The 9,144-nt window shown below is 45.1% G+C and overlaps 1 protein-coding gene and 1 pseudogene across 1 annotated transcript in view; both read right to left on the minus strand.

Annotated features, from left to right (window-relative positions):
- Window positions 1–907, minus strand: part of SV2C (synaptic vesicle glycoprotein 2C) — a 247,578-nt gene extending 246,671 nt beyond the window's left edge. Inside the window, exon 1 of the mRNA XM_004058659.5 lies at window positions 697–907. The gene's annotated coding sequence lies outside the window, so the exon portion shown is untranslated. The remainder of the gene's footprint in view (window positions 1–696) is intronic.
- Window positions 908–4,462: 3,555 nt separating this feature from the next.
- On the minus strand, window positions 4,463–5,593 carry LOC101150813 (spermine synthase-like; annotated as a pseudogene).
- Between the last annotated feature and the right edge of the window lie 3,551 nt (window positions 5,594–9,144).

Consider the following 9,144-nt stretch of genomic DNA (forward strand, 5'->3'; position numbering starts at 1 on the left):
GAATGAAGGCGTTGTAACGTAGGAAGTGCAGGCGCTGACAAAGAGCCTCAGCCCCGCGGGCTCCCCTGCTCTCCAGCCCTCTCTTGCTGTCTCTTAGACGCTAGACAGGCGCTTCGGGAATGTATGTGGGAGAGTTTGAAAATTCATGGTGTTTCTTTCAGGCTCTCTCAGCACTTACTGCGGCTACCTCTGCTCTCCCGCCACCTGCACGTCTGCAGAGGGATCCCCGCCGAAAAGTTGAGCCTAAGGCTGCTATGAAGGTATAGGTCCAGGTACCCAGCCCCGGGCTCTCTGGGCTGCTAGATTTGAATCTGCCTATCCCTGCCCGTCAAACCACACAAGCAAAAAAGAGCGTGGCGGTCTCTGCAGACGCGGCCCCTGCATCCCGGCTGCTGCCCACCCACCTCCTCTGGGAATCCCAGATAAAGTGCGACCCAGTCCCCAGACCTACCCTAGCGAACCCGGGGGTCACTGCATCTATTTTACCCCTACTTTCCTGGTCCCTCTCCAACAAAGGCGCCTACACAGCAGCGGGCACCTGCAGCCGCTTCCCAGGGGGCAGGCGGGGCAAAGTTGCGCTTCCGAAAGGCTGCAAAAACTTCCCCAGGCTGCAGCGCCCGGCCACCAGTGAGGAAGAGAAATCCAGCAGCGGGGGAAAGTCTCCCCGCGGATGCCCGCTTCACCTCCCCCACTCACCGCTCCAGCCGTCGGAGACCCTTGCCCTGAGTGGTGTCAGCACTGCAGCCGCCTCAGTGCGGGCGCCGCTCCGGCTCGCTTCCCCGGGCTGCCTCCGTCTGCCACTCTCGCCTGCAGCGCGCGGAGTGGTGACTCCTCTGAGCGTGTCAGCGGCGAGAGGAGGGGCGGGAAAGTGGCTCCCGGCTTGCACGCTGCGGTCCTCCTCCCCTCCTCCGCCTGCCTCCTCCCCCTGGTGCTGCAGTGCCGGGCGGCGGCGTGGCGAGAGTACCAGCGGTGTGCAGGGAGTCACGGCGCGCAGGGGAGGCGGGAGCCGCGCGCCACTCGCGGTGCTCCGGCAAGTCGCGGTGCTGAGGCGCTGCTGCGGTGTGGGACTGGGGCAGGGGGCGGGGAAGGAGAGCCACCTCCAAGTGGTAGGTACTTCTGGAGAAGTCAGGGCTCTGAGTTTGTAGCAGGTGAAGGAGAGGGGGGGCAGTCCTTAATTAGTCACCAACTGTGACTGTGCGTTGCGCACTTGGCGGCGCCCCGGGTCAGGTCCAGCGTGAGACGCGAGGGAGTTCTGACTGCTGGACTCTGTTAGTACCGGACAAAAAGAGGGTTTGTATTCTATTTCCGGGCCTGGGACTGACTTGTTCACTTCGACTTGGCTTCCAGGGAGCAACCAGGCAGAGCTAGGTTGCCTACTCCCCCAGCCCCCACCCCGACGCTGGCAGACAAGTCCAGAGGAAACTTGGGCACAGCAAAAGCAAACAGAAGAAAACTTCGCTGGGTTAAGTCTAGTGTCTCCCCAATGCTAGATAGGGCCAGACAGCTGGGCTCACAGGCAGATATTGAAAGTGGCCCCTTAGAGGGGAAACAACCAAATATGAGGGGGGGGGGAGAGAGAGATAGAGAGAGAGAGAGGAGGAGGAAGAAGAAGAAGAAGGAGGAGGAGGAAGAAAGAAAGAAAGAAAGAAAAAGAAAGAAAGAGAAAGAAAGAAAGGAGGAGGAGGGAGAAAGAGAGAGGAGAGGAGAGAGAGAGAGGGAGAGAGAGAGAGAATTTTGTTTGTGTTGTTAGAAACAAACATTTCTCCCCTTGGCGTACAGGAGAGAGAATTTTGCTTGTGTTGTCAGAAACAAACATTTCTCCCCTTGGCGTGCAGGAGACCCCAACTCGAGCTTCACTGTTCCAAATCGGTGGGCCAGGCGGCTGGAGAGAAACTCGCTCCCGCGAGGCCACACCCAGGCCTGGCGCACCCACCCCGCGGCAGCAGTGGAGGGCGTCGCCCTCCCGGGCCTTCCGACGCGGACCCTGGCATCCGGGTGCTGCGGGAAGTAGGGCATCCTCACGTCCCTGACTCCTCCGGCTCCGCGCGCTCACGGAACCCAAGTGGAGTGGGAAGCGGTCACACAGGCGTGTGCCGTCCCCGAAATCGTTGCTCCTGTGGTGGTGACCCAAAGCGAGACAAAGCGCCGCGCCAGTACGGGCTGCAGTGATTGGAACTCAAACACACACATCTCTCCGCGAATGTGTTCCATCCGTGTAAATATGCCTGGGTGATTGAATGGATGGCTGAATGAACGCTGTGTGGACAGAAATATAAATGTTACATGTATAATACAGGCGCCGGGGAAGGAGAGCTGTCAGGCACCCCCAGGCTGGAGCCTGCTGCCCAGAGGAGCCGGTGGAGCCAGGCGGTTCGCCCAGGGCGGTGTTGTTAGCTTGGGCTTTCCAGTTCGATTTGTGCCACTATGCAGGATACTGTGAAGAGAAGAAAATGGAGACGACTCTTGGCCTCTCATTTTCCCTCCTCTCTGGTTCAGACACTCTGGAACTAAAAGTTATGATTCTCATGTGCTGTTGAACCTACACTTCCTTGCTGGTCTGTCTTGTTCTGGTGAGAGGCTTTGCAGTCTGTGACCATGGTGCTATGAGATGGTCAGGCAACATGAAAATTAGTGAACGTGCTCATTTTCATTTTGTGGATTCTTCTTAGTAAAATAATTATTTAAATAGTTAAATAATTTAAATAGTTAAATAATTTAAATAATTATTTAGGCTAAAATTAATGTGCTGCTACTATGACAAGGAAGTGCCTAAGAATCCAGCATTGGAAATACAATTGTGAAATTAAAAAATAACAAATCCTATCTGGATTCCCCGCATGTTATTTATAAAAATTTGAGCTTCCAACTGCAAAATGTGCTGGCAATTCACTGAGTTCTCAAACGGTTACCTTTTTGAGAACCTCCCCCAAACTGTTGCAGAATAATGGATTGTTTCTCCAAGTGATGGAAGTTCAGAAAACCATGAAACAAACTTTAAACATGATCAACGTTCTTTATGCTATGCTGTATCTTCCTTAAATCATTCTCCTATCTTGTCCGTGGAAGATATTTTTTTAAAGTGAATTGATTTTTCTACTGGATTTTTGTGTCTTGATGCATTTGAAGGTAACAGCTCCTTTAGGAAAATCCCTGATTGTGAGTTTGCCGGAAACATCCCATTTAAGACCAGGTTGCACTGGAAAAGGCTATTTTAAAGTTGTGTCTTTGGAGGACATGAAACATTTTGTCATGATGATGTTGTGCCCTGGTTCCTGGACTTGCCCTCTAAAGCAGTTCTGGTTCTTGTGTCCTGCCTGGCACACACCTTGGCCCCAGGCCCCTTGGATCCAGCACTCAGACTAGTTTTATTCATGCCTTCATTATAATGAAATGTTTTCTCTCTTCTGAAAACACTTGTCTTGTAGAAGCGGACGGAGGGAAAAGGGGTATACCCCCAATCCCCACAGAATCCCACTACTCTAAAGTCATTGCCCTCCTACACCTCAGGACTTTTGTTCCTCAATGCAGGGTGTCTTCTTGTGATGCTAAAAAACAAGCTGTGAAAGACACCTAATGAGCATGAGAGGTCTGTTTTTGCATCAGCAAAGTGGTTTTCATAAAAATAATTCACACTAAGTACAGATGCTATAGTGGTTATATTTTATAATATACACAAGAAGCACAGTGCCTAGTACACAATGGATATAGAATAAATGTCAGTTGCTCTTCCTCTTTTAGTAGTCAGGGCAAGGTTTTCCAAAGCCTGCGCTTTGGAGAACTGGTTTTGTAAGATGCTCTGGAAAGTCAGAGTTACACCTGGCTTACACAGCAGATGTCTGAAGACAGCCCCATACTCTTGGACCAAGTCCACACAGCTCTCCACTTCTCCTCACTATTATCAGGAGTCTATAGCAAAGTGCAGACACCTACTCTTCTTACCCCAACACTCAGCTTCCACAACACTCAAAACTATTTTTTGTCTCTTTTGTAATTTTAATCGAAGTATTACTATTCATTTTTTTTAAACTCTGTCTTATAAGCACCACATTTTAATATCTAAGTCAATATTGGGTGAAAGAAACACCACCAAGAACTTCCCTCCAGAACAAAACAATGATGTTCATTCCTCCAAACATCCAAATTGAAAGTCTATCACAACCAAAACAAAAAAACAAAGCCCACGGAGAAGTAAAAAGTAACAAAAATCACATTCTAGGGTGTTAGTGCATTTGGCAGTCCTTGCTGTGCTGTTGAACCATCCTTCAGCTGGCTTTCAAAAAAAAAACACCCTAAGCTCATCAAAATATACATTTGCCATTTGCTTTTTAAAATTAAAAATAATAATTAAAAAGAAAACTTCAAGGAATTCACAATCAATTGCCTGACTTGTTTCAATGTCATGTACAGCATATGGAAGTGAAAAAGGCCATTTGCAGCACATGTGATTAAGGGATATTCATCTTCAGGGTTTAGCTTTCTTCCAGACAGCGTAAAATACCCACAATTCGAAGTTTGAAGGGACATAGACGATCTCCTTTGAGAATTCCACAAGGCAATACAGGCACCCAAGCTGTTCTTCATAGAGTGGCAGGGCTTCTGTCAGATTGACACAGTTTCCCTGTGTAAAATATTTCCCATCCTGTTTCAATACATTCATTCATGGGTCAAAAATCAGTCTGAGAAACTCCCACGTGGAATCTTGTTCCAGAGATGTGGAGATTGGAACAGCTGTCAAATCGTTAGTCACACAATCCAATTCTCTCCCTTCTTTGGTGTGCCTCTTCAGTATTGGAATGCAGTCTTCTATCAGAGCCTGATAGCAGCCTCCTTTAAGATTGTCTACAACATCACCACATGTTTTTTTGCATATATTTCTTACATCCATCAATCACCATTTGGTCAATCTCTACCATAGTGACCATCTTTGATTTTAGTTTGACTATTTCACATAATATGCCCCCATCTCAGCCTCTGAGAATCAGTACCTCTTTGCCAGTGAAATCTGCTTTGCTGCTGCCCGTGATGGCCCAGGTATATGCCAAATCACTCTGCCGAATCAACATCCCTACTAAGGATGAGAATATTTCCAAATTGCTTCTAGTGTAGAACTGTAATGTTCCAATAAGGTGAATCTTCATTGTACACCACTTCATCTATGTCATATTCAACCAGGTGCCCATTGGTGGTGGACCAAAGTCTGTTGATGGCCCCTCTTCAAACTACAGGTGGTAATCGCTTCACCAGCCCAGTACTGTCTTGACTCAATTCTTTCATTCTTTTTTCTACATTGTTTGAAAGGCTGTCAATCTCTTCTTTGCCCTGCAAGTCATCATTGTAACTCTGAAGGTCCAGCAACACCAATCCATGTAGGTAAATTCTCAAATTGGCAAAGATGCTGTTTTTGTGTTTCCATTTGTAGGTTGCTAACTAGCCATTAACCTGCCAGGTGTGCAGACTCTGCCATCCTCTGCTCCTGGAAAATGGACTGGAGGCCTTTTAGAATGGTCTTGCCATCAGCTTTGGCACTGAGCATGAAGTTGATCTTGCTGTGCCATGCTGCTGTGACAGTGAGGCGAGGCCCTCCCTGTGCCATGCCTCCGGTAGGTGGCTGTGGGAGCCAGGGGGTGGGGGCATGCCCGTGTCAGGCTGTGGCCCGCGGGAGTCAAAACAGTATGTTTTGGGTCTACCAATGTTCGTCTTGTTAAGCCCTTAATGCCTGCTTGTATCAGTGAACACAAGAAGCCCCAAAATCTCAAGTGCTTTTCTCATCTCTTACATTCTAATACTCATAAGGCTCAGCACATCCTGTATTCTGTCCCTTTCTCACTATCCAACTCCTGAAACCCTCTGACTATGCCTCCTGGACTTCGAAGTCCACCGTTAGCAAAATGCCCAATATCCTCAACCTCATCTCCAAGTATTCTCTTCACCTTTCTCTTCTCATGGAAGTATGGCTTGCCCTCCTAAGAGGCTGCTCTCCCACAACCCTCTCAAGTGATGGCTGACTTTTCCCTCCAATGCTTGCATCACCTGTGTCTGGAGATAGGAAGGTGGTGTCCTTGTTCTGCATTGCTACTTCCAGAACATTCTTCATCCGTCCTCCCTGAAACCTACTGCTATAAATCTCCTTTCATCAGGTTATTTCACCCACTACTTTTAGATGTGGCTAGCATGCTCAGACCTCCAGGTCACTCTACAACTTTCCTGATTGACTCCCAAGTTGATGTCACTTCCTGAACACTAATCCTGCCTTAATCCTTGGCAATTTAATATACACACAGGTATTCATTCCAACCAGTACAATCCTTAGACCTGGGCAAACAAGGGGTTGGTCTCCATGCTCCATACATTAAACAACTCTAAAGTTTAAGAGGCCACCTCTCTGGTGGCCAGGTTCTATTGGTGGGCTCCTTTAAGCCTACACCCAGATCCACATGGACCCTATCCCTGTTTCTCCCGTTCAGTGTGCTCTTCAGCTTTCCTCTGGCTCCAAAACTCATTGTAGTCTTGACCAAATGCCCCAAGGAGCTGCAGAGCTCCCACTTATGAAGTCAGCCGTGGACATGTGGACAGGTCCTGGTTCTAGGAAGGCAGTTTGGCAAGTGGATTGCTCTTGTGGCTGGTGCCCCCATTTCCTTTCTAAAATTGTGGAAGATCAGCAACCAGAACCAGAAGGGTGCTGCCACACTGAGTTTGGGCAACTCACATTGTTTCCATAGACACCCCTGTCTCCTACCCTCCTACTCGCCCTCTTATTTTATGTTTTTAAAAATTAGTTTGTTTGAATGAGGACTTAATTTGTTGAAATATAATCTCTTTAAGTTCCTTGAAAATGGAGTTGGTTTTTTTTTGTTTCTAAATGCTATCTGCTTTTAACTAGTAGTTGCCTACATCTGGGGACTTCAGAGAAGAATTACATTTTGTTAGTTATGTAGACACAGTGGTTATGGAAGCATTTCTTTACAGTACCCTTTACGTGTTTGGTTTCTGAACTTAAAATTGCCCTCATACTTAATAATATGGTCTGCATTTAATATGAAAGGTGTTTTCTTGATAAATCTGTTGTACTATTTGGATACGTTTGTGTATTCCTTGCAGCCAACCTGTATTCGTGGGATTGGTGTAGGGTTAAATCATCAACATTATTTCATAAAATAAGAATTTGATCTGTGTTATCTAAAGATGTATCAGTATATTGTCACAGTTGTGCTGTTAACTAAAAATGCTGAGACCCCTTTTTATAGAAAAACAAACAAAAAAAAATTAGTTTGTTTGAATCAAGATCCAAATAAGGTCTACCATACATTGCAATTGGTTGATATGTCTCTTAAATCTCTATTTATCTATTGGTTCATCCTTCCTTTCTTTTCCCTTCAGAATTTACTATAGATGAAGAAACCATATGTCCTGTAGAGAGCTCTCCACAGTCTGGATTTTACTGATTTTGTTCCCGTTATGCTATTTAACATGCTCTGCTGCTCCCTGTATTTCCTGCAATCCAGAAAATAGATCGAGAGGCTTATCAGAGGCAGGTTTTGTTTTTTTTTAAATGAAACTACTACATATGTGTCGTTTAATTAGGAGGCATATACTAATTGTCACTTTTGTGATGTTAGCGGTTGTTGATGATTATTGCTACTTATCCACTATTTCATTTGGGTTTTGCTAAATGGTAAAATTCTAATGAATACTTCTTAAACAGCCATCCTCCTATCCTTTTACGAGATGTTTGATAGTAATATGATGGGGTAGGTTTTCGTTGCCTTTTTAACGTGAGGGGGATACAAGACAAAACCTAGGACCTGCCCAAGTTATTGAATCTAATAGTGAGGCACAGCCCAACCTCCATTACAAGCAACCTGAAGGTTTACACTTTCAGTGCAAGGGAAACCAGAGATCAATGCTCCCTACCTCTACCAATATAGGGGACTGCTGAAAATGTTGCCTTGATGCTTAGTAAAGCAAGAGAATGTGGCTATGGAGTAGAGGTAGAATATGCTTACCTGAGAAATTTCAACTGAATACAAGTCATAGAGCTCTCTAGCCCCAAATTCTCAACAAACTATAATTCAGTTTAATATTGGGTTGGTAATTTCCCAGATCCCTGATAGAAAGAAATGCAAATCCTATGTGGAGGAGCCCTCCCTCATCCTGGACTTCAAAAAAAAATCACACAAATAAATGAAAGTTAGAAAATAATGAAGCACATAAAATAACAACACACAAGGAAGCATGATAACATGAAGTAGCACCAGCAGATATAACAAAAGAAACTTCAATCTTTTCCTGAAGAAAGACTTCTTTAGTTAGACTTCAATAGTTAGAACTATTGGTCATAATTTTCACTTTACTTGAAGAAAAATATGTGCAGGCAATAGGAAAGTATAAGGAATAACAAATCATATTTAAAAAGGCACCAGATCAATCTTCTATCCAACTCTGCTGGTTGCCCTACCAACATCCAGTCCAGCTTCCACACACATATGATACTTTATGCTTACCTCAGAGAATCCTGATTTTATTTAGGGATTTACCTTTTCAAAAACTACACACATATATTTAACAATACAGTTTTATACAGAATGCTAAGAGCACTTTTCATATTTTACAGCAGGGCTTGAAACAATATGGACCTTCTATTAATATTCATTCCATAGCACAACCAAATATAACTCCTACATAGATGCATTACAGTGTGTTTAGAGTTTAAAGGCTCAATGGAAATAAGGTGAAAAAGACTATATAAGGAATTTTACATAACTAATTGGAAAATAAATGCAAAAAATAGTAAATAAAATTTAATATGGTCTCATGTGCCCTGAGAGAAGTGGTGCCTGGTTTGGAGGAGTAATTGCTATGTGCAAATAATCTATTTGGAACTGCTGCCACTTTAGGGTTATTCATCATTCACCCCTTTTCTACCAGACATGACACTTCCAGTTTCCTTTACTTGATAGCAATGTCTTTTAAGATCCATAAAACAACTGCAAAATTGAAGTTTGTGCCCTTCTTTCTAGCTCCTGGGTAGACTTCTTTTACTAATCTAGTCAGTTAATTCAAGGTTGCATCCATCTAAGTGTGGATCTGCCACTCACTGGACCACAGGACAGCTCGGACATGTCTTCTCTTGGTTGGTGGGCTTCT

Source organism: Gorilla gorilla, chromosome 19 (genome assembly GCF_029281585.2).
Source record: "Gorilla gorilla gorilla isolate KB3781 chromosome 19, NHGRI_mGorGor1-v2.1_pri, whole genome shotgun sequence".
NCBI classification, from domain to species: Eukaryota; Metazoa; Chordata; class Mammalia; order Primates; family Hominidae; genus Gorilla; species Gorilla gorilla.